This window comes from Macrosteles quadrilineatus, unplaced genomic scaffold (genome assembly GCF_028750875.1).
Source record: "Macrosteles quadrilineatus isolate MER2022 unplaced genomic scaffold, UCM_ALF_1.0 Scaffold_3__2_contigs__length_128488019, whole genome shotgun sequence".
Taxonomy (NCBI): domain Eukaryota; kingdom Metazoa; phylum Arthropoda; class Insecta; order Hemiptera; family Cicadellidae; genus Macrosteles; species Macrosteles quadrilineatus.
In genome coordinates, this window is record NW_026542596.1 from 105170387 (window position 1) to 105197890 (window position 27504).

At 36.4% G+C, this 27504-nt stretch overlaps 1 protein-coding gene across 1 annotated transcript in view; it reads right to left on the bottom strand.

The window, feature by feature from the left end:
- The window catches only part of LOC128988573 (probable cytochrome P450 6a13), a 73231-nt gene that overhangs the window by 39013 nt on the left and 6714 nt on the right, over window positions 1-27504 (bottom strand). The gene's annotated exons all lie outside the window — the stretch shown is intronic.

Genomic DNA, 27504 nt, shown 5'->3' on the forward strand with positions numbered 1-27504 from the left:
GCTAATCTTTTGATACTGCCACACAGTTTCATCATGCAATTACACAAGAGATTTTCATTAAAATAAACAATAAGTATTATTAAGAATTGCAAAGTGTGTGTAGGTAATCATTTTATTTTAGGCTACAGTAAATTTAGAGACCCAAATTTTCCACAGGGGCTCACATCTTGTGGGTACGTGGGTGACATTCATGGGGTCTCTATGCTTGGTCGCATCCTTCTTTAAGTGGCAACCAGTGAACACATAACAAAATATTTTTATTATGTGCTCGCTAGTCGCTGGTGGCAACATTACTAACTGGGGACATGCCTCTCTTGCCTCTTCAGGGGCCTGAGTCATCTTTCTTTTTGACAACGAGTTCCCAAATCTTTCAATCTTTTCTGGCCCAATTTTGGTCAAACTCTTGCATATTTTTGGGCAGGAGGGTGGACAAGGTAAAAACTCAAAAGCGAGGCCCAGGACCTAATAGCCATTCATTAAATTAAGTCAAAATATGGTGAAAATCTCAATGCAAACCAAGATGCAACAGAGATGAACTCAGACCACAAGAACTGCTGTAATTCCAAAAAAAGAAATCAGCAAATGGAGTCCAAAGAAAGCTTACAGTATGTACTGATGGAAAAATGAGATAGCGGAGCTCAGGAAAAAAATCCTGATCAATAGGTGATTTGGAGCTAAGAGAAGAGTATCTTAAGCATAGACTTCTCTTAAAGCGAGAAATTAAGAAAAGCAAAATGCCTCACTGGAAGAAATCAATTGACGAAGTTGAGGAAGATCCCAGGGGCCTCTTTTACAAGATTGTAACAAAAAAGATAAAAGTAAGGTACATAAGCCACACATTAACGACAAGAGGTGGGATAGAATCTCTGACTTATTCCTAAAAGAGATTAGTACAAGGCCCCCCTTGGAAGAACTCGGCATCGGAGAAAACATACAAACTTTCAGCTTGAAGGAACTAGAGAAAGAAAAGAAAAAACTGAAGCTGGGAAAAGTGCCAGGACCAGATGGGATTCCTAATGAAGTTGTAAAGATGCTACTAGAGGAAACTCCAGGAATCTGGCTGCTTCTCTTCAACAAGTGCCTACAGGAAGGTGTTTTACGAGACAGATGGAAAAACAGAAGTTGGTGTTGTTGAGAAAAGGCGACAAGTCTCTTGACGTAACCTCATCTTACCGCCCAATCTGTCTCTTGGACGTAGCTGGAAAGGAAAGGTATTGGAAGGCCTTGTTCTTCAAAGGATTGAGACCCACCTAAAGTCAGGACAACATTGATAATTTTGCCTCTGAACTGTGTCTAATGAACATTGTCTCAAGATCATATGTTTGATACTTTTTATGTTTAGTTTTTGTTAAATTTTGTGTGTGATCCAAGAAAATTAAATAAGTGTGGATTTCTTCCTTTCTTTAATATATTTGTTTCTCTGTAATTTAAAAGTTTATTCTCATAGGTCACTTAGAGAGTTAATGCCTTGGATAATGCGTATCAAGCTTGTGGCCTATTCCACAAACAAGGTATTTTTTTATAACTTTTTAAGAAGTTATATAAGAATTTCTTCATTGTTTTGCCATTGTAAATGTTGATTTTTTTAAGGAAGTATGAAATTTGTTAGACATTATGGCAAATGCTGATGAAATGAAATGTATAGAGAAACTTTTGGGTGCAAGTAATTGGACTAAATGGAAGATGCTTATCCAGTTGTTGTTAAGACAACAAGTGTTATATACCTATACTGTGTTGGTTTAACCTATAGTCAATGGTTGAACTTACTGGTAATTGCCAGCTGTTGTCAATGTTAATATTGTATGCTTACTAATAATTAAAACACATGTTATTAATTTAAAGGAGAGAATGTAAACAAAGGAGTTGAGTTTATGTTGGCTTATAAAGAAGATAAAATGGTTCAAATAAATTATTGTCACTACTTTCACTGAGTACTCACATTTTTTTGTCAGTTTATTTGTAACATTGTGGCGCCCAACGTGTTGGCATTGGTGGAAGTAATTTATTTGTTGGAAAAGTATAGATTTTATTTGAACCATGGAAGCCTTGTTAAAAAGAAGGAAGGCATTGAGAACAACATTTAGTAGATCAGTATCGAAGTTCAATGAAGTTTGTCAAGAAGAATTAGATGAAGCTAATGCTCTTTATGACGTATTAGAACAAAGATATAATGAGTTGGAAGAAATTGATAAAGAAGTATTGAATCTAATGCTTGTAGAACGACCTGATGAAGAAATTGAAGCTGAACTAGCAAAACAGGATGAATACAAGAAGGCTTATGGATTAATTAAATACAAGTTGCGAGTAAGTAACAGACTAGAAGATGAAGCTCGTTCTCTCAGCGATTCTGTAAGTAACAACAGCACTTTAGTACCTAAGCACAACACAGTAAGACTTCCAAAAGTAGAATTGATCAAATTTGGTGGAGATCCGAAGGACTGGCTACATTTCTGGAGTCTTTTTCAAACAATAGATAGGGAACCGACCTTAAATGCTGCAGAAAAGTTCCAATACTTGTTACAAAGTATGATTCCTAGGTCTAGAGCATATGAAGTAGTACGGTAAAGAGTTTTCCACCAACAGCAGATAATTATCCTAAGGCTCTAGAGGAACTTAAAGGTAGATTTGGGCGGGACGGACTTCTAGTACAAGTATATGTTAGGGAGCTGCTAGCTTTGGTACTGAAAAACACAGAACATCGTTTGTCTCTGATGCAGTTTTACGACAAATTAGAATGTCAACTACGAGCCTTGGAAAGCTTAGAGGTAGGTAACAACAGATAAATGTGCTTGTGTTTTGTTGCCTTTAGTAGAGTCCTGCTTACCAGATGATCTTCTTAGAGCTTGGCAGAGATGCAGTTTGTCTTCAGATGGAGAAAATAAAGAATCATCAGAAACAGAAGAGCAGACATTGAAGAGATTGCGGCAGTTCATCAAATCAGAAGTTGAAGGTGAAGAAAGAATCATTTTGGCTAAGACTGGTTACGGTACGAGTAAGAGGGTAAGTCCTAGAAGTAATATTGATAAAACATCAAACAATATGCCTTCAGCATCTTGCTTGACTAACAAGTCAAAAGAGTTCAATTGTATATTCTGTTCAGAAGCTCACAAAAGTGCAGATTGCCTTCAGGCAAAAAAAATGGATTTTAGTAAAAAAAGACAAATTGTTTTGGATAAAAAAGCTTGTTTTACATGTCTATTTCAGGGACATACATCTAAATTCTGTAGAAGGCCTTTAAAATGTAGTATTTGTTACCGCAAACACCCTACTTTGATGTGTAATAAGGAACAAGAATTGCAAGAGAAATCAAACAGGAGCACTGGTAATGAGGTCAAAGATCTATCTAACTTAGGACAACAAACAAAATCACAGTTTTATCTGCAGACATTGAGGGTCAATCTGATCCATGAAGGTTTGATTCGTCCTGTTAGAGCCTTAATTGATACAGGTTCGATGAGATCTTATATTCTTGAGTCAACAGCATCTGAATTTGGTATGTATCCTGAGGGGCAAGAGAGTTTAACTCATTCACTTTTTGGTGGTGTTAAGACGGATGTTGTTTCACATAACACGTTTAAAATCATTCTTGCCAATAGGAATAATGACTATAAGTGTAGGTTCAAGGTTTTAGATCAACCTCTTATAAGTGAAAATATCCCTAGTATTAGGAGAGGTCCAGAACTTAAGGAAATAGAAGCTGCTAACATTGTTCTTTCGGATGTGGCTGAATCAGATGCAAAAATTGAAGTATTAATTGGTGCAGATGTTGCTGGTAAGTTGTTCACAGGTAACAAAGTTCAGCTGAATAGTGGACTTGTAGCAATGGAAACCTTTCTAGGCTGGACATTAATGGGTCGCTTATCTAGTGTTGTGGAAACTGATAACAGTAAGACAGAATGCAATACATCATGTGTTAGTATGTTTTCTTTTAGTGATCCTTCTGAGGATATTTCGATGTTCTGGAAATTAGAGACACTTGGTATTACTGATCCCGTAGAACAGAGGTCAAAAGAAGAGTTACACGAGATGACACTAGAGCATTTTAGGAATACGGTGAGTGTAAACAACGAAGGTCGTTATGAAGTGTGCTTACCTTGGGTCGAGGATTGTAACATGCTTCCTAATAACTTGGAACTTTCAAAGAAACGGCTTCAATCAACGATTGACAAAACTAAAAATGGTGGTTACTTCAGTAAGTATCAACAAGTGTTTAGAAGTTAGCAGACTGAAGGAATCATTGAATCAGTTCCCAGTGTCGAGGCAGATCACATCAAGCACTTCATACCGTATAGAGCAGTTCTCAAGGACAGTGTGACTACACCAGTGAGACCCGTATTTGATGCTTCAGCACATGTTAAAGGTAAGCCTTCTTTAAATGATTGTCTCGAAAAAGGAACCAACATGATCCAGAAAATACCAAATTTAATTAATCAGTTTAGAGCAGGGAAATTTGGAGTGATATCAGACATTAAGCAAGCATTTTTGCAAATAAGTATCCATGAAAATGACAGGAACTATTTGGGATTCTTGTGGTTGAATGACAAAGGGGATTTACAAGTGCTGAGACATTGTAGAGTAGTATTTGGTTTGACAAGTAGTCCTTTTCTACTAAGTGCAGTTATAACTCATCATCTTGAACGGTCTAAAACAAAATTTGAAAACGAAATAGATGTTATTAACACACTAAGCCAGAGTCTGTATGTGGACAATTGTGTCACAAGTGTAGATTCAGAAGAAGAATTAAGTCGGTTTATTGAGAAAGGAACGGAAATTATGGCTGATGGTTCATTTTGTTTGAGAGGGTGGGAGTCAAACAATCAAGATCTACAACCCTGTGTCACCAAAGTTTTAGGTTTGGAATGGAATAAGGAACATGACACACTTGGTGTTAGTTTAGATATTGGTGAGCCTTTACAGACTGTTACAAAACGTAATATACTATCTCTAGCTCAAAAAGTGTTTGATCCCATAGGTTTTTTCAGTCCTGTTACTCTTACTCCCAAACTTAGTCTTTAAAAACTGTGGAAATCTAAAATCAAATGGGACGAGGAAATCGGGGGAGATATTCGGAAAGATATTGTCAATTGGCAGAAAGAATTAGCTTTTTGAAAGGACATCAAAATTCCACGTTGGTTGTTAGGTAGCAACCAGATCACGAACTTGACTATTCATATGTTTTGTGATGCGAGTCAGGACGCATATGCCACAGCAGCTTTTTTGAGAGTGGAAGGATCTTTCGGTGTAAATGTTCAGTTGATTCAAGCGAAGTCAAGAGTCGCACCAATAAAAAATATGTCCATACCTAGACTGGAACTTTTGGGTGCTACGATAAGTGCTAGGCTTTATTCATCTATAGTGAAGAGCACGGATATGTTCAAGAATGCTGAAACCACATTTTGGAGTGACTCTACCACTTGCTTGGCATGGATAAAAAGGAATGAGAATTGGACTGTTTTTGTACGAAACCGAGTCAATGAAATCAGAAGTATATGCGATGGAAACTGTTACATATGTTATTAAGATTCACAGATGTTCAGAATTATTTATTATTATTGTTTGTTTAATTCAATGTTGTTGTTTAGTTCAAGCTAACATTATGAAATGATTAAATTGAGTTTTATACAGTTCTTGTTAATAATTGTATTTAATAATTGGCGACGAGGACAATTAATTATTTCTACGTTTATATTTTACACTTATTTCATTTACTAGTACAAATAATTGATTATGGCCTCCTTACAAGGAAATGAAACATTGAGTGAACTGAAGAAAGCAAGGGCTGTTGTTAAAGGTCAGTTGACTAGAGCTGAGAGAATGCTGGAAGAATTGTCTGGTATTAAAGTTGATAGTATCAGAACAAGACTCTCAGTGATACATGCTTATTGGGAACGATTCGAGCAAATCCAGCACAACATTGAAGTAAAAACAGATGAAGAAGAACTTGACACTGAAATCACATACAGGACCGACATGGAGGATATGTATTTCAAAATAGTTGATGTATTACAACTCCGATTAAGTGAATTGGAAAGAGTCAACGAAACAGAAGAACTACAGCAGATCAGACCATACAGTGTTGATACTCAGAAATTGCGACCGCTTACATCAACAATTTCGTTCACACCCTTTCAAGATGACGAGACATTCAAGAATTTCATAAGACGTCTAGAAGTCTTCATTCACTTACATGGACAAGGAATGCATCCTACAGATAAGGTATACACATTACTTCATTCTTTAACCCCTAGCCTACATCAGAAGGTTTATGATTTATGTGCTCCAGAAGTACCTCTGGATAAGTCATATACAGAATTGGTGAGAATGTTGACAGATTATGTTGATCCACAGCCAAGTACTTGGGCTTTACAGCACAAATTCATGTCTAGAGTACAGGAGCCCAATGAAACAGTTAAGATTTATTCAGTTGAATTGCAAAAACTTACATCTAATTGTGAGTTTAACTGTGAGACTTGCCAGAAATCAATCGCTAATACACTTTTGCGAATGCAGTTCATAAGGGGGTTAGTTAATAAAGATATTAGAGCCAAATTGCTTCAGGATGATTCATTTGTATCGTTTCAAGATGTTGTCAAAGCAGCGACAGCGATGGAAATTGCAAACCACGAGAGTGATCTATCTGAATACTATGCAACTAAAACTAACAGGCCTAGTACAGTACATCAGATTGAGGATAAATACAAAAATGTATCAACTAAATCGCACATGACGCCAAACCAGAAAAAGCCTTCACCTCTTTTTGAGAGTCTTAAAGGAAAATGTTACAGATGTGGTTCTCAAAACCATAGGGCAAATAACTGTGAGTTTCCTTCAACGATATGTAATAAATGCAAGAAACAGGGACACTTAGCCAGAGTATGTTTAGGATCTACAAGAACAAAAATTCACCAAGCCGAAGAAGAAGACTGTCAAGATGAACAACACGAGATTTTCAAAATAGATAGAAGAAATGGAGATAAAATTATGCTTGACTTATCAGTTGAAGGTAAACCAGTTCAAATGGAACTTGATACCGGTTCTGCTATAAGTACTCTGCCTTACTCTACATTCAAGAAACTTGAGATTAATAGGAAAATTTTTCATACACAAGTGCAGCTACAAACATACACTCGAGAAGTCTTCAAACCAAAAGGAGTTGTTTTTGTGCATTGTACATACAAGGATCAGAAATTTACAGGCAAACTTTACATCGTGGATGACAACCTTGACGCAATATTTGGTCGCGATTGGTTGCGAGAAGTACAGTTAGACTGGGCTGAACTAAAGGCAGTACAACAATACCCAAAAGTAGGTGGTCTTGACAATCTTTTAGAGAAGTTCAAGGATGTGTTTGAGCCAGGTATCGGTAAGATTCCACATCAACTTGGACACTTACAACTTGTCGATGGGGCTCGTCCGGTATTTATGAAGGCTAGGCCTGTACCGTACACATTAAAACTGAAAGTGGAACAAGAACTTGACCGCTTAGAAGAAGCAGGAATAATTTCTAAAACTCAAGAATCTGAGTGGGGAACACCAATCGTTCCTGTAGTCAAGCCTAACGGAGATGTGAGAATATGCGCGGATTACAAAGTGACAGTAAACAAGCAAATCCAAGATGAACATCACCCTATTCCCAAAATTGAAGACATATTTGTCAACATGAATGGTGGAAAATTATTTTGTACACTAGATTTAAGAAATGCTTACCTTCATTTGGAAATGGACAGTGATAGTGCAAATATTCAAACCTTAAGCACGCATAAGGGACAGTACAAGGTACATAGATTAATGTTTGGTATTAAAGTTGCTCCTGGAATTTGGCAGAAAACAATGGACAAGACGTTGGCAGGCCTAGAGGGGATACAGTGCTTCTTTGACGATATAGTCATTCAGGGAAATTCAGAAGAGGAACTACTTCTGCGTTTGGAAAGTGTCTTAGGAAAACTAAGAGAAAAAGGCTTAAGACTCAATCGTGACAAATGCAAGTTTCTCCAGAGAAGAATACATTATTTGGGCCACGTCATTGATGAAAAAGGTATACATAAATGTATGGATAAAGTAGCTGCCCTAACTAAGGCAAGAAAACCTGAGAATGTAAGCGAACTCCGGACATTTTTAGGGTTGGTAAACTATTACAACCAATTCATAAAAGACCTAGCTACTCTACTGAAACCATTACATAAACTTTTACAGAAAGGGAACAAATACGTTTGGAATGAACAATGTGAACAGAGTTTTGAACAAATCAAGAAAGTTATCTCCAGTGATACTGTTCTTTGCCACTACAGTCCAGAACTACCACTAGTATTAGCTACAGACGCATCTCCTGTTGGGTTAGGCGCTGTTATATCACACCGTTTTCCTGATGGGACCGAGAAACCAATTGCTTTTGCCTCTCGAACGTTGACGAAGCCTGAAGAAAAATATAGTCAGATAGACAAGGAAGCAACTGGCATTATTTGGGGCCTAAAAAAGTTCTTTACTTATTGTTACGGTCGCAAATTCACCCTCGTAACCGACCACAAACCACTAGTCACAATCTTCAACCCAGAAAAAAATCTTCCATCCATGTCTGCAACTCGTTTGTTCAATTATTCTCATTATTTATCAGGCTTTGATTACAGCATTGAGTTCAGAAGATCAAATGAACATGGAAACGCTGATTTTCTCTCTAGATATCCTACTGAGACACAAAATAGTACCTGCATTGACCAAATTGATGTTTTCCTAACAAGTCAGATCAATCAAATGAGTTTGGATCATAAAATGGTAGCAAAAGAAACTTCCCATGACACGGAAATGAATAAGATAGTACACGCTTTACAAAATGGCCAGTCTGTTGAAAAACTTGGATTTCACGATGGTGAACTGAGTCTTCATGAAGGTTGTATCCTCAAGGGATGGAGGGTTATGATTCCGAAGTCTCTTACTAAAACTGTTTTGAATGAATTACACTTTGGACACATGGGTGTATTGAAAACGAAAGCATTAGCCAGAAGTTTTTGTTATTGGAAAGGACAAGACAAAGATATCGAGGAGATGATTGCATCATGCAGAGCGTGTAGAGAAAAACAAAATGCACCACAAAAAGAAGTGAACCATCCTTGGATACCAGCTACTAGACCTTGGGAAAGGATTCACATTGATTTTGCTGGCCCTACAAATGGACTTTACTTCCTGTTAGTCATTGACGCATTTACCAAATGGGTAGAAGTATTGCCTACGAAATGTACTACAGCTACTTGGACAGTAAAGGAGTTGCGAAAAATGTTTTCTACTTTTGGATTACCAGATCTTCTTGTGTCAGACAATGGACGACAGTTTAGAATTTACTAGCTTCCTTGAACAGTGTGGAATTACACATAAACCAACTGCACCATATCACCCTTCATGTAATGGGCAGGCTGAACGATTTGTTCAAACTGTAAAGAAATCACTTAAATGTATGGAAAATGAACCTGGGACCATCGATGAAAAATTACATAGATTTCTAATGCAGATCCGCCAAGCTCCTAATTCAACGGGAACCTCTTCATATTTCCTCATGTTTAATAGAAAGATTCGCACTTATCTAAGTCTACTAAAGCCTCGGGGAAAACACGAACCTACCAGCCCAAAAGGTATAATGCGAAGATTCAATCCTGGGGACCGCGTACAAGTCAGAAATTATTCAGGAAGAGACAAGTGGGCCTTGGGAACAGTTGAAATTAAAGATGGTAATCTTCATTATTACGTTAGAATGGATGATGGCCAAACTTGGAGGCGACACGTCGACCAGATGCTACGCACAAAACTTTAAGGGGGGGACCACTGTTACATATGTTATTAAGATTCACAGATGTTCAGAATTATTTATTATTATTGTTTGTTTAATTCAATGTTGTTGTTTAGTTCAAGCTAACATTATGAAATGATTAAATTGAGTTTTATACAGTTCTTGTTAATAATTGTATTTAATAGAAACCAATGGAGATTCGTTCCTGGTCAGCTAAATCCAGCGGATTTACCATCAAGAGGTTGCAACGCCAAAAAATTATTATCAGTGCGTTGGTGGGAGGGTCCCAAATGGTTATACCAACCAGAAGAATTATGGCCTACCGAAGTTACATCCAGCAATGAAGAAGAGATAAATGCTGAAAAATGTAAAGTAGTATCATCTTCAATGACAAATACTGAGTGTAAAAGTGAAAGTAATTGGTACTACAGGCGGTTTTCCAAGTACAAAATGTTGGTGAGATGTTTAGCTTGGATTTTGCGCTTTACTAATAACTGTAGACAGAAAAATATTTGTGGCCCTTTGACTATTAGTGAATTCTGCACTGCTGAGATGTACTTGTTAAAACTATTTCTACAAGATAGCTTCGTTGGTGAATCTTTGAAAGTTTTGCGGAACTTTGAATATTTTTATGACGAACAAGGACTTATACGATTGAAGACAAAGGTAATGCAGCGAGAAGATTCAGTTGATTTTCGGCAACCTATATTACTACCATCCAAACATCCTGTTGTTTTGCGTCTCATTCACCACGTCCATGAAGAGTCTTGTCATGTTGGAGTACAAGGGTTGCTGAGCATTTTAAGAGAAAGGTTTTGGATTTTAGGAGGAAGGAGGACGTTGAGGACTGTAATAAAACATTGTGTGATTTGTCGAAGGTTTTCATCCAAAAGATTTGAAGCTCCAGCTGCGACTTTACCACTCAAACGACTTCGTGATCCTGTAGCTTTTGAAGTTTGCGGGATAGATGACAGGTACAGTTTATCTTAAAGGAAACCTCAAAGCATATATTTGTATTTTTACTTGTGCTATTGTGAGAGCAGTTCATTTCGAACTTACCCTGGCACTGTCTACAGATGCATTCTTACAGGCATTGAGACGTTTCATAAGCAGAAGGGGCAGACCACATACAATATTTTCAGACAACGGTATGAATTTCACTGGAACTGAAAGTCTGTTTAAGAAGCTGGATTGGGAAAACATACAGGAAGTTTCTAGAATTGAGTGGAAATTCATTCCACCAAATTCACCATGGTGGGGTGGGTTCTATGAAAGACTTATAAGATCACTAAAGGATCTATTGAAGAGAGTTTTGAAGAAAACTAGTTTGAACTATGAAGAAATGTCAACTACATTATGTGAATGTGACAGTGTTATCAATGCCCGACTGCTCACTTACATGTCAGATGATCTGAATGAGTTGAGTCACATTACTCCATCAATGTTTTTGAAAGATATAAGCGATGTGAGACAACCCGACTTAGACGCTATTGAGAAGATCAATTTACCGAAGAAAGCTGTATACAGAAAGAAAATAAGAGAAGGACTGAAGTCAAGATTCAGAATCGAGTATCTTGGTCAATTATCACACCATAAAAATGTCAAAAGTTACCGAGAACCTGAAGTGGGGGAAATAGTACTCATAGGTAATGACTTTGACAAGCGGATAAACTGGGTGATTGCCAGAATCATTGAAGTAATGAAAGGAAGAGATGGAATTGTACGCACAGTAAGATTGAAGACACCAACCAATGAATTGATTCGCCCAGTACAACGTTTATACCCATTGGAAATAAACTCTAACGAAGAGAGAAAAGTAGTTACAAGAAGAAGTACACGATCCAAAGTACAAGTTAATCAACCATAAGTTAGTTAACTTGGGTGGGAGGATGTTATATATGCTGTGTTGGTTTAACCTATAGTCAATGGTTGAACTTACTGGTAATTGCCAGCTGTTGTCAATGTTAATATTGTATGCTTACTAATAATTAAAACACATGTTATTAATTTAAAGGAGAGAATGTAAACAAAGGAGTTGAGTTTATGTTGGCTTATAAAGAAGATAAAATGGTTCAAATAAATTATTGTCACTACTTTCACTGAGTACTCACATTTTTTTGTCAGTTTATTTGTAACAACAAGGCTTGTTAAATTTTTTTATGGAATCTGAAGTAAGACCTATTTTATGGAATCTGAAGTAAGACCTATCACTAACATCTCTGGATCTGAGCAAAATTCTATTGCAGATTGCGACAGAAAAGGTGCGTCTGCTATGTTATACCATTGACTATTGAATTAATAGTCAAAGGTTATACCTAATGTCATTTCTAGGCGATGAACCATCTACACTTGTTTTGACTTAGACTTCTAAAGAAGTTTGGGATTGTTTAATATCTGTGTATGAAGTCTAGTAAACAAAGGCTAGATCGTTTGCTAGAGGAGTTCTTTAGGTGGAATAAGGATCCTGATGAGGACATAGCTACCCATGTTACAAAGCTTCAAAAACATTTTGCCGAATAAAGTTATGCACTCGAGAAACAAAAGGAATTAAAGGTTAGTGATAGAGTTTTAATTGCACAAATTTTATTACTTTGGGGCCATGCTTTTGTAAATTCAGAAATTTATGGGAAGCTATGCCATTTAAGGATGGAACAATTAAAACACTAGTTGAAAAGGTTTAAAGACTACTACAGTAAGTATGGCCGTGTGTTTTTATAAAGAATAAAAGTGAAGTAGCTGATTGTATGCGCATCTTTCTCGCAGAAGCAAAACAAGGTGGAAAGGTCATAAAAGAAACATTGTTTGATAACGGTTTTGAATTCCTATCACAGGAAACCACAAAAATCATTCAGAAGTATGGTATCAAGATACGGACAACTTCTCCATACCATACTGCCCTGAATAGAATGGGTCTGTTGAGAGGGACAATCGAACGACTGTGGAGTCTGCTCGTTCTATACTTCAGAGGAAAGTCTAGCCAAAGTTTCTTTGGGCTGAGGCTTGTGATACTGCAGTCTACCTCCTTAATCTTACAGAACCAAGTCCTGTAGAAGGCAATTCACCACTTATGGTCGGGTAGGAGTGTTCCAGATCTGCAACACCTCAGAGTATTTGGAACTAACTGCTTTGTACATCAGCCGAAGCAAAAGCGGAAAAAGTGGGATGCTAAAAGCATTGACGGAATGTTTGTTGGGTATCATGGTTTGGAGATGGATACAGAATGACTATGACTATGACTATGACTAGAGTGTATGTGCAAAGCAAACGGCAAACTGTTATAAGCCATGACGTTATATTCAAACATGAAATATCTCAAGAAAGTACTAATAAGGAGTTGTCATCAACATATGATTTCTTAACACACATGATTTATGTTATTGTTTTTAATGTTTATGTTTGTGTTTGTAAATTTTTCATTCAGTTAAAATGGTTGAATAAAATGGGTTGTACATTCTCTTGTATCTTGTTATTATATAATTTAAGGACTTGATAACTGGCGACGAGGAAAACCAAAATGGAGTCAACTGACATTACAAGTTACAAAAGGATTAGAAAATCAATCAAGGCACAATTGACTAAATTAACAAACAAGCTGAACAATCATGAAATTGATCCAAGGCAAGTTGACGAACGTCTAGAACTTCTGGACTCAACATGGACTAAATTTCTTGAAGTACAAGAGAACATAGAACTAATAATAAACGACACAGAACTGGATGAAGAAGTAAATTACAAGATGGACATTGAAGAAGTATTCATTAAGTTGAAGATTATGTTGAGGCAGTTGAAACCTATTTCACTTTCGAATTCAACTCAAGAAATCAATGGTAATACAAGCAACTCTACTGGCAATACAGCTTCAACATTCCATATTTCATTTGTACCTTTCAGTGAAGATGAATCTTTTGACAATTTTACAAAAAGACTTGAAGTATTTATGCACCTGAAACACATATCAGACGAAACTACAAAGGCATTCACCCTACTTAACGACCTACCTCCTACGTTACATCAAAAGCTCTACAACATTTGTACACCTGAAACGCCACTTCAGAAAGATGATGACCTTATATATTTATTAAAGCAATACTTGGATCCTCAACCAAGCGTTTGGGCACGGCAACATAATTTTATAATACGAGAGCAAATGATAGGTGAATCCGTTACAGATTTTACAGTTGAACTAAAGAAACTTGTTACTCCTTGTGAATTCAAATGTTCTTGTGGAAAATCTACAGCTGAAACTATGCTACGTTTACAGTTCATCAGGCGATTGCGAGACGCTGAGATAAGAACGAAACTACTACAAGTAGAATCAGACAAGACCTTCCAGGAAGTCATAAATACTGCTAAGATAATGGAACTATCTAAAACTGAAAATACAATGATAACATCTTCAAAACATAAAGCCGAAATTAATCAAGTGATCTCAAATACTACTAATAAACAATTCAATACAAACAGTGAAATGAGAATTAAATCTACAGGACACAACAACACTTCCTTCACATTCGAATCACTTAAGGGAAAGTGTTACAGATGCGGTGACGAAAAGCATAAAGCTAACAAATGTAAATTTACTGAACACTGGTGTAGAAAATGTGGAAAGATGGGTCACATCGCTCGAGTGTGTCTGAGCGAGAATTCCATGGCAAAATCTAAGAACTTGAGAAACACGTGTCAAGCTGATGTCTTAGTTGAAGAAGATGAGTCTTATCAAATGAACTTAATAACTTCAAAAAACTCAGATAAGTTTAATTTGAAGGTGAACATTGAGGGAAATGAAATTACAATGGAGCTAGATACTGGGGCCGAATTGAGCACCATATCTTACAAGGATTACATGAATCTAGGATTGAACAAATCCATTCACAAAACGAAAGTGGAACTTCGTACTTATACTGGGGAGGTTTTCGAGCCTGTTGGATATGTATTTGTGAAATGCACATACAAAAATCACGATTTCATTGGTAAGCTATACGTGATCAACCGGAATGTCGATCCTATCTTTGGACGTGATTGGATAAGGGAAGTTAAACTAGATTGGGCTGACGGTGGCACGGATTTAGAACATATTGGCTTGAAGAATAATGAGTATTCACTTCATGATGGCTGCATTTTTCGTGGTTCCAGAGTAGTAATTCCTGAAAAACTACAAGGAAAAGTACTCAATGAACTTCATTTAGGACACTTAGGAGTTGTGAAAATGAAAAATCTTGCAAGAAGTTTTTGTTACTGGAAACACATTGACCGTAACATAGAAGATCTAGCAAAGTCTTGTCGTCCATGCTGTTTGAAGCAGAATCTTCCTGAAAAAGTAGATGTCCATCCTTGGCTGGTTCCATCAGGACCTTGGCAACGAATACATGAGTGAAAATTTAAAAACGTACGTTTTCATGTCCCTGGCCTTTTATTTCGTAGATACTGGATTTGTAGTTTATTATTATGTGTTTAAAAAATTTTTGGGACGGGGGCAACACGTTACACACATTTATTTGGTTTTAAATAGGTTCTAGGTATTTTTTTCGTATTTTTAAAGTCTCAAAATTCACGACCATGACGTGTCCCTAGGGTACATTTTCCAACTTTCACGCTGTTTTTAGACTAATTATTCATGCCGAAATATATAAAGCCATATTTTTATGTCATCAATGGTTATTAAACTTACAAAAAAGGAGCATATTATATTTTTATTGTCATTGCAAACTGACTACCATGACAAAATAAGTCTGTCCCTCGATTTGGCGTCACGACCATTTGGGAAAAATGTTCAACTTTGGAGCCCGACAGTGGCAAGCCTGGCGTCGATGGAGTCAGTTGGTTTGAGAGACTAGTTCGGGGTGTACGTCAGGATTGTAGTGCCGGTCGTTTCGAGTTGAAAGGAGGAATTACAAGATTAATAAAGGAAAGATTGTGTTTTTTGTAATTTTGGTGTGTCCATGACCGTACGTAGTCATTCGATGAAGTAGACATGGTGTTAATTTTTGTTTATAAGATATTTCAATTGCTAGATTAACCTTGAAGTCCACTTTGTATACTCGAACATGAGGTGCAGGGCTACCGCCAGAACAGAGCCAAATAACACGTAATTTCACGACCAAAGTTTCACGACCATCGCGGGTTTTTTCACGACCAATCCAGCCTTATGGATTATAGTGTGTTTGGTCGTGACAATAACTTTAATATAATTGTGAATTGAACAGTTTAGTTCAATTGAAACACATATTTTTATTATAACTAACAGTATAATTGAAGGATTGCCTAGAAAGATTTAAATTATCCCAGACAATTCACGACCGTACCGCTTGTCCCTGACCATCACGTTTATGATTTCTATCATAACAATTTCAAAAATTAAAATATCGTCGCATTTCAATGTTTTATACACAAAAGAAGCACACCTCTATACAAACATAACGATTTTTCGGGTCTCAGGTAAGTTGTTTCGTAGTTATACAAACTTAAAAAGATTTTATTGGCTTTATTTCAATTTTTTGAGTTTTTTTATTTTTTTCTGGAAAGACCAAATATACTAAAAGCTTAGTGACCTTTTTATTGTATAATGGTCATAAAAGTAAATTAGTTTATAGCAAAGCATAGTTATAAAAATAATATTAACCATTTTTAATATTCATTTAAACGTCCGTTATGGTCGTGACAGGATTTTGTGTTTTTCCACTAAAGATGCTCTTTTAAAAAATAACTACCAAAGATATTGCGTTACCATGGACATTTTATGAAACTTCAAATGTTAATGAAATAAAAAAAAATAATAAAAGTTTTGAAAAAAGGGGAAACAAATTTGCAAAGTGCTTTTTCTGAAAACGTACGTTTTTAAATTTTTACTCACATATAGAATTATCACAAATCCAAGAATTTTTTGTAAACAATCGATTAATGCTAAATTCACAAAAAACTAATTTTATTTCTTTCAGCACTAAGCAGAACAAAAATAAGTGTAGCCCTCATATTTTTATTGACAACAACACAATAAATCAAATTGATTGTACAAAATTTTTAGGTATCCATATTGATGAATGTCTTAGGTGGGATCATCATGTAGGAAGCATTGTGCGTAAGGTAAATTCTGGAATCTATGCCTTGAAAAGAATGTTTTATTTGAGTGACCTAGCAACATTAAAAATAGTTTTTCATTCCCATATCCAATCACATATATCTTATGCAATAGTAGTGTATGGAGGCACTTCCCAGAAAAATTTAGATAAGATACTTGTTTTACAGAAAAAGGCAATAAGAATAATGTTAAATCTAGATTATAATGAGTCTGTAAAGCAACAATTTGTCAATTTGAAAATATTAACTGTGTTTAGTTTGTACGTACTCGAATGTATAATACATGTAAAAAATAACCAGGAAAAATTTAAAACACATAGTGAAACCCATCAATACAACACTAGAAACAAAAATAATATAGTTCTACCGAAACACAACTTAGAAATGTATAAAAATAAGCCCTCATATGCCGGTGTAAAGTTTTTAAAGATAATACCAGATGAAATAAAAGATATTAAGGATAAAAAAAGGTTTAGACAAAAACTTAAAGAATTTTTGATAGAAAAACCCATCTACTCAATAGATGAACTGTTTATGAATGTATACAGCTATAGATAGTTTTATTTTCTGTATTTTTTGTTTAGGTTAAGTATTTGTACATAGTAATTATAAGCTTGACACTATTTATTGTACGTTTTGTACATAATATAAATAAAGATAATTTGAATTTGAATTTGAATTTGAATACACATCGACTTTGCAGGTCCAATTTATGGGCAATACCTTTTAGTTATTGTTGACGCCTATTCAAAGTGGGTTGAAGTCATACCAACCAAAACTACAACATCTAATTGGTGCATTCAACAGCTCAGGAAACTTTTCTCTACCTTTGGTTACCCGTTCACGTTAGTCTCTGACAATGGCCCTAACTTCACATCATCTATTTTCAACCTATTTCTACAAGCTTGTGGCGTCACACACAAATTCTCTGCTCCCTATCACCCTGCAACCAACGGACAGGCAGAGAGATTTGTTCAGACTGTAAAGAAACAGTTAATAGCAATGGAGAATGATGGAGGAGATTCACACTTCAAAATAAATCACATGTCACTAAGGAATGCCACAAATGCTACAGGGTCCTCGGCATATGAACTTATGTTTGGGAGACGAATAAGGACAAGGCTGGATCTTATGAAGAGACCCCAAGATCACACAGAAATGCCCGACGGATGTACTAAAATCAAAAGAGAGTTTTGGGTGGGGGACAGGGTTCAGGTGCGCAATTTCGGAAAAGACGGAAAGTGGAAATTTGGAAACATAAGAAGGAGAGAAGGATTGGTGCATTATCAAATTGAGATGGACAATGGACAGGTTTGGAGGAGGCACATTAACCACATTCGGCCGTGTAAATTTGAGGGGGAGGATTAATAAGGTGTTGTCATCAACATATGATTTCTTAACACACATGGTTTATGTTATTGTTTTTAATGTTTATGTTTGTGTTTGTATATTTTTCATTCAGTTAAAATGGTTGAATAAAATGGGTTGTACATTCTCTTGTATCTTGTTATTATATAATTTAAGGACTTGATAAGTACCATTCCTGATCTTCGAGCAATAAGGTTCATTTTCAACTCACTTCAAAAACAACGGAAGTGGAAATTGACGAAGCAGCTCCTCCTTTTGTTTTGGAGAGAGGTGGCTTCAAGAAAACCCGTTCTACAGTGGATGCCATAGTAGAAACTGTCTGAAACGCAAGAGAGGCAAGGGAGAAAGTTAAAAATATGAAGGGATTCTGTGCACATTGCACTGGATACTAGGAGCGATATAGACAGGCTATCGACAGGCGGCAGTTCCCCTTTTACATCAAGAAACTGGTCTGCAGCTACTAAAGCAAAATGCAGATAAAGTTTGATGGTAAAGAATGGGTTCTGCAAGAAGAGATGTCCCGAGGCGCCCCCAGGGATCACAATTAGGCCTGTTCTTCTGGAATCTGGTGTACGACTTGCTACTCGAAACAAAACTCAAGGAGCTAAACTCATTGGTTTTGCGGATGACTGTATCTTGACTATGGAAACAGAATGCGAAGCACAACTGTAAATGAAAATGGAAGACAATATAAGTATTATCAAATTATGGTTGGAGAAAAAACTTATAGTATGGCAGTCCAAAAAACAAAGGCAGTGCTTGTCACAAAAAGAAGAAAGTTCAGGAACCCTAAACTGACCATTGATGGAGCCATCATGAAATGGGAAAAGCAATTCACATAACTAGGAGTTGAAATCTAAGGACATTACGTGTGGTCCAAATCCATCAACAAAGCAGCGCTAAAGGCCTCCAAGACTATTGGCAATCTCTCAAGGCTAATGCTCAACATTGGGGGAAAGAGCCGGAAGAAAATAAATTTATTGGGTAAGTGTAGCAACCTCACAAATGTTGTATGCTGCTCCAACCTGGGTTGATGGACCAAAGAAGGAAGGGGACTTAAAAAAACTTCCTGCAGTGCACCAGTGTGCGGCCCTGGGGATTATTTCTGGATACCTGACTCTGCAGCTTTAGTTCTTGCTGGAACCCCATCAATCAACCGTCTAATAAAGAAATAAAGCAGACTGCTTCAGACGAAACTGATAGGGTGAAGATAGCCTAAGAGCAAAAAAAAAGAGCGAGCTAGGCTTATCAACAGGTGGCAGCGTAGATGGCATGATGAAACAAAAGGGAGATGGACATACAGCCTAATACTAGACATAAAGTATTGGCTGGAAAGGAAGCATGGAGCCATGGCTTTTAATCTTGCACAAGCTATGACAGGACATGGAGCCTTCAGAAGTTACCTCTTCAGGATGGAAAAGGTCGAGGCAGATACCAGTGTACACTGTGGAAACCTGAGAGACGACAGCGAGCATGCAATCTTTTGGTGCCAAAAGTTTACAAACAAGCGGCAAAATATGGAGGAAAGCCTCAGCCAGAGGGTCAGAGCTGATAATCTAATCAGAATAATGTTCAAGAAAGAAGAAAACTGGAAAACTATAGAAAGTTTCATGCGGAAGGTTATGGAAGAAAAAGCTGTTGAACTGAACCAGTAAAAAATACACATCCTGGCCATTTAGTGGGTCGCCCAGAAGAATTGGAAAGAGGCATCCCCATATACCCTTAGTGTTTTTCCCTTTCGTAAGAAAAACCCCCAAATTACTCTCCTTTGTATTCTCAACCCGTTGGCAAGGCACGGTAGAACAACTCTATCATAAGGTCATTAACCTCAGTTAAATGGTTGTATTTAGTAACTTTTAAAATATTAAAGCTATGGTTCCACAGGATGCGGAATCTTCGCCATGCGGTGAATTTTTCGCAGAGGAAAATTACGCAGCCAAAAATCTAGAGGGGTGGTTCTACAGACTGCGAAAATAACGTTGCGGAGATTCAGTTCTGTCCAAACTAGCGACGAGTATGGATAGAAAGAGGAAAGCCCTTTTGGCTTTGATGCTATATGATGACATTGATGATGATGATGTCTATCTTTTATCTTTGTTAGCGTCAAGTCACAGGGATAGAAGTGACATATTTAAGAATCGAGACAGTGAAGGGGCCTATTTTTGCTATTTATTTAACAAAACTTAAGACGTTTCAATCACGAGATCCCATTTAATCTTTTTTAATCTTTTTTTTTAACCCCCAAAATCTAAATCTCAATGTGGATAAAACAAGTATCATAAATTTTCAAACTCGAACTACCAGAAATCAATGTCGACCGATTATTAAGTTTAATAATAAAACCATTGAAGTTAAGGATAGTACTAAATTTTTAGGTTTAGTAATAGATAAAAGACTCAATTGGAACTGTCATGTTGAAAAAGTACTTTCAAAAGTTTCTTCTGGATTATATGCCTTAACTAGATTAAAAAACTATTGCGAAATAGAAACTTTGAAGTTGGTTTACTTTTCATACATACATTCAGTGATTTCATTTGGGATTTCCCTTTATGGCTCAACCAATAAGAGAAACTTAAAATCTATATTAAGAATGCAAAAAAAAGCTATAAGAATCATTTACAACCTTCCACCTAGAACTTCTGTTAAGAGAATGTTTAAAACAGAAAATATAATGACAGTTTTCGGTATGTATGTTTTTGAAACAGTGGTATCTGTTAAAAACAGATTTCATGAAATAGAGCTGGTTGGAAGGAAACATGATTATCTTACAAGAAATCGAGGCAAGTTAGCATTAAGTCCTCATAAATTGCGCCTTTTCGAAAAAAAACCCAAATACGCCGGAACAAAATTCTATAATAAACTTCCAAAGGACATACAAGCAGAAGTAAATATAAAAAAATTTAAAAATAAACTTAAGAAATTTCTCTTTAGCAGGGCTATTTATTCATTTGATGAACTGTAATTGACTTTTCTTTCTCTACCAATCAAAGTATGTTTTAACTGTTAGTTTTATGTTCTTTTACAATTTTTCCCATTTACTATAAGCATGTATGTTTTATTATAACTTATAAGAAATGTGACACTATTCATGTATATATTTCTAATGTACTTGATGAATAAAGATAATTTGAATTGAATTGAATTAACACTTGATACCCAAACATCTCAGGATAATTGTTCGTCAGGTCTACCATTTTCGACAGTTTATGTTTAATGTATTATAATAATTTATTTTAACAGTAAGTTTGTTGAAAATCGGTGTTGCGATTATAGGTGTTACTGTATAATCGTTCATCTATAACTCTTTTTACAGCACAAGACATTATGATACTGCACGGTCACAATTAATATTTGATGGCTCTTCTCCGCTGGCGGAATCCGCACTGCTACTGCTCTCAGACCAGTATGATTTCTCCGCCATGCGGAACGGAAATTTCGGGATGCGGAATCGCAAGTCAGTGGAACCGCATACATGGGAACTCCATTAAACCAGTGTCGTTTTAATTCCGCAGCGGAAAAAATCGCACCGCACGGCGGAGATTCCGCCAGGCCTGTGGAACCAGGCCTTAAAGATTGGCGTACATCAGCTGTTTAATTTGTTTTATATAGAGTTTGTTTATTTTTCCTGGGGTTTATCTTCTGATTCTCATTTTGGATATTTACATTATGATAAAGTTATTAGTTTTGATTCTGCTTCACAGTTTAATGCAAATACACGTAAGATTTTCAAAGACAATTTAGATTTGCCTCTGTAATCTATATATTTAATAAGCTAGGCATATTTTTGTCATAATTGTTTTGGAGTGGTGGTGCTACCGATCACCATGTTCAAGGTGTCGTTAGAAAGGTCTTAGCATGTAGTTTTGCCATCAAACAAAAAAACTTTGGAATTCCATCAGGGCTCTGCCCCAGTGGCCTTCAAAGTTCCCATGTTATTCTTAGGGAGAAAATGTTTGTTTATATTTGAACAGATGAATACTTTCAAATTGACACTAATATTTGAAACAGATGGTTATACTAAAATTTATTACAAAATCAAAACATAACAAAAAAAGTTCGACATAATGGAGACTAAAAGACGTTGACCAGGACGGCCAATCAATAGGAGGAGGCTGACGAACTTTAACTGGTAGACGCGAACTAAATACATACTATTGTCGTTGATAGCCGAATACAGCAAGCACCCTTCCGTGCTGGGTTTAAAGTGTGCTCTCCAACAGTCACCAGAGGATTTCACATTAAGTTTAGGACTGTTGGATAATCGCTGCATAAGCTGTTGATTTTGGAAGACAAGGAGGAGGGTAGGACTAATTTGAAAACAGAAGAGAGGAGATATTAGAAGAGTGGCAAATGCGTTGGGAGCAGAGTGTTCTATGTTAACGTTTTAACCCTTCCAGGGCTAAATTAAATGAAGGGCTGGAGCTTAATTATTTTTTACCAAAAATTAAAAACTAAAGTGGTTGTGTTTTGTATTTATTTCACTTGAAATAATTCATGGATTATAAAAAGATTTTCCTTAGGGCTGAACTAATTTTTGTACAAAAGTTATGAAGAAAATAAAATTTGATTTGACGGATATATCCGTCTTTGGCCCACAAAAAACATAAGGTGGACGGATATATCCGTCTGCCGCCCTCAGTGATAATCACAAAATATGAACACTGCCAATAATCTTGAGTATTCTTGTGGGCGGTAGACGGATATATCCGCCAACCTTAGGCTATTCCTTCCCTTGTTTTATTTTTTATCCATAAAAATGTATCTATCATTCTAAAGTAAATCTAAACCACTCAGTTTTGCTCCCATGTCCTCAATCCCATTCCCCGCCAATACTTCCACTACGTAAAGACTGTTCTTCAGGTTCATCATATCCATCACATTCCACACTATTATTTTCCCTGCCAAGTATAAAACCCCTCTCAAAAAAACCTTTATTAAGCATCTCAATAACATCTTCAATTTTCAGATCGTTTGCATTAGTAAATTCAGCTCAATAACATAAAAATAAAGTACAAAATACAAAATGTAAACATCACTCACTTACAACCATGTGTGAAGTGACAGCAATATTTACTTAGGCACACTCTATGGTGCAAAATAGCCGAAACAGCTGCGGCAATTATTATTGCCAACCACAAAAACAAAATAACCCATTTGTAATGCAGTGTAATGTTTATTAGCGTATTATAAACATTGTGTATCAATTCGCTTTTTGGACGGATATATCCGTCTTTATCCCAGAAAAGAAATTTCTCGGGACGGATATATCCGTTTTCAGCCCGGAAAGTAAACAGAGATTGACGGATATATCCGTCCATAGCCCTGGAAGGGTTAAAGGTAAACGTTCGTATTTATACCTCACATAAGAAAGAGACTGGAACAAGATTGGGAGATGGGCCATTACGAAACACAGTTTGTCACAGGACATTGAACATTTCAAGGCGATTTTGTGAAGATTTCACCAGGTGTAAGAGGAAGAAGGCTATGTAGATGTGGAGAAATAAAAACCACGAGTCACGTATTTATAAATTGCTCACATCAGGAGACAAATAGGTGAGAACAGGAATATGTCTTGGATAAGATAGGCCTTGAGATGAGAAAATAAAACATGATGAGTGACAAGGAAGCAATTGAGACGTTTAGAAAAGTAGCTAGGGAAATAGGAAAAGACAAAGGATACATACAGGCATTAAAATTTAAGAAATAAAAAAACAAAAACTAAGAAAGAAAAGGTATGAAAACTTGCCCATGAAGGGGAGAGGAAAGGTTAGATTGAATCTCAATGATCCCTATCGCTCAGGGCGGTATAGGGAAGGGAGTCGTACTGGCTTATGGACACACAATGTGTCTGGAAACCCAATGCAGCTATGAGTAAGGCTATTTTTATAGAAAACACTATATACAATAAATGTTGATTGTATCGATCTATTATGTACATCTTTAGTATTTCCATAATCTTTGAGTCGAATATTTTAAAGTAATCAGAAATTATGACTGTTATTCGTTTTAAAATAACGCCTGTAATACTTAGCAATTGCTCGAATTCGAACAACAGGTACACCAGTATTATATAATATAATAAGGTAATAATTGTGAGTAACTACTGTTTTTACAGTAGTTTTAGAGACACACATTATTCTCTTAAAAATTCTTGCGCTTGCCTGTTGCAAAGCACGGGCAGAACAAATAGTTAAAGTTTGGATTGAGTTTCTCAGAACTGTTTCAATTGGCTTCTTTGAAAAACCGCCATACTGGTATTGACAAAAGCAAAAAAAAATCTGTAGCCAAAATTGTCAATAAAGTGCTGTCAATGGACGCAATTGTCCAAAGTGCTACAGACTCTTATGTTGACGACATAGTGGTGAATGAAAACATTGTTGATGGTGATGTTTTAAAGAAGTTGTTGTAAAATATCAAAATATGGGCTGTCAGCGAAACCAGTGGAGCCACTTGATGGAAGTAGGGTTTTGGGGCTTAACATTTCAAAAAGAGATGGCAAGTTGGTTGACCAGAGACAACAAAATGAAAGATTTTGATGAAATTGAGAACAAGAGGGATGTGTACTCATTGTGTCGGGCAGTTAATCGGACATTTCACAGTGGCTGGTTGGCTTTGACCAGCATGCAGTTTTCTTAAGAGGCATTTGACAGATTTGAAATGGGGCGATGTGGTGGACAACCGAATCAAGATAATGTTAGGTGAAATGGAAAACGTAAAAGAAAAGGATCCTGTGTTTGGAAAATGGGCAGTGTCATCTAGTGATAAAGGAACTGTGTGGTGTTTTGCTAGCAGCTTGGCGATCGGTATTTGCATTGAAATTGCTGGCGAAATAGTTTAGTTAGGAAACAAGATGTTTCGGCTCATATTAACGTAGCTGAGTTAGAGGCTTTGTTGAAAGGAGTGAATTTAGCTTTGAAATGGAATTTGAAAGAGTTAAACTTGGTCACGGATTTGGCCACCGTGTGCTTGGGTAACATCTATATTAACAGAAGACCAACGTATTAAAACACATGGGATGGGTGAAGCTCTTGTAAGAAGACGGTTGGGCTTGATAAAAGACCTCATATCAGAATGTGGCCTTAAGGTGAGGATGGATCTTGAAATAGCAATTTAACAAACTAAAAAGTGTTTGCAGGAGAGGAGGTAAAGACCAGTATTGCAATGATGGACGAAGAAGAGAATTGGGATAAACAAAAGTTGGTCCGAAGAATCCATGGTCTGCATCACTTTGGTGTTAATTGTTCCATATAATAACTATTGGACTATGTTTATTATATTTGGTACTCTTTGACTTCCTTATGAGAATTCAAATGTTTTTGTTTTACATATGTGTCATATGCTTAAATAATCAGATGATTATTGTTGTTTTTATTTGTTATTGTTTACATTTATCTTTTGAATTGAATTAGTTCTAGAATAAAGTTTTACCAATTAATTTACGTGTATTTTGTATATTTAATGAAGATATATCAATGGCGACGAGTGATAAAAGTGAAAATGAAACTAGAAAAATTAAAACAACAAAGAGGAATCATAAAGTCTCAAATTACAAGGACTTTACATGTGCTGAAAACCAAAGGTTCATCTATATACCATGCTTTGGGCAGACAATCTCTACTGGATGAAACGTGGAGAAGATTCACTTTGTTACATGAAGAGATTATAACAACTACAGACGATGAAGATGAAATTGAAAGATAAGAAGATTACCGTACAGATGTAGAGGAAACATACCTCGAGGCAAGAGCTTTATTACAACCATTCATTGTCACTATTAAGCAAACAGGAGTAGGGAGGAATGTCTCTAGTGAAGGAAATAAACCGCATAAGTTGAACATACCGAATGTGAGTTTCACACCTTACACGGAAAATGAAACCTTTCGGAATTTCCTAATGCGGTTTAGAAATTTCTTGGACCTAAAACAAATCACAGAGTCAAAAACCAAAACACAACTGTTTCTTAGTACTCTTACACCCGAAATGCATCAGGCATTGTGTGACGCGATTGCTCCCGAGGCACCAGGTGACAGATCGTTTGAAGAGCTTTCAGATATACTGCAAAACTGTTTGGAACCTACTCCAAGTGTACTTGCTAACCAAAATAGGTTCATCAGTAAAGTTCAAGATACTGAAGAGGGAATTTCTACGTACGCTCGAGAACTAAAACGTTTGGCAATTGACTGCGATTTTAAGTGTTACAACTGTGAACGTTCAGTTTGTGATATGTTCTTGAAGATGCAATTCATTCGAGGATTAAGAGATAATGAAGTGAGAGTTAGGCTTCTTCAAGAAAAAGGAAATACACAATCATTTAAGGAAGTGGTAGAAATGGCCATTTCTATTGAACAGTCCAAACTGGAAAGTTATGCAATAAAACCTAAGTACTCTCATTATGTTACAGAACAAACTAAGGATGTTAACTATGTGAGTAAACAATCTGGGTTAACAAGTAAGAGTAGAAATGAAACCAAACCGCATATTACCTTTCAAGATTTAAGAGGTAAATGTTACAGATGCGGCAGTACTCAACATAAAGCTGATACTTGCAAATTTAAAAATGAATTTTGTAGGAAGTGTAACAAGATTGGACACATTGCGAATGTTTGTCTTACACGCAACAGGGTTAGCAATGCAAGTGAGAGCGCTTACAAGTTGAAATCAAATAAAATTGATGTTGAAGATGACAATGACAACGTCCATGAGGTTTACATGATGGGTACACCAAACGTGAATGACAAGTTTATAATTAATGTTTCTATTGAAGGCAAGTCATTGAATATGGAACTTGATACTGGAGAGGCTTTGAGCTCATTATCATACAGTGATTTTCTTAAACTTGAACTTAATAAACGTCTATTCAAGACGGAAGTGGAAATGAGAACATACACTGGAGAAATTATAAGGCCTGTGGGAGTCTGTTTTGTTGAATGCAAGTACAGAAATTTCAGTTTTCATGGGAAGCTCTATGTTTTAAAACAAAACGTAGACCCAATTTTTGGACGTGAGTGGCTCCGAGAAGTCAAGATGGATTGGGCTGACATAAAACTTACAGATACTAACACATCAGAGGAACTTGATAAACTCCTAACAAACTTTCAAGACATTTTCAAGGCAGAAATCGGTGAAATAAATTCAGAACAAGGACATATACAGCTTAAGGAAGGGGCAAAACCAATTTTCGTCAAACCACGACAAGTACCTTATGCTCTAAGGAAAGCTGTTGAAGATGAGCTACATCGACTAGAGAGCAGTGGTATAATCTCTAAAGTTGAAAACTCACAATGGGG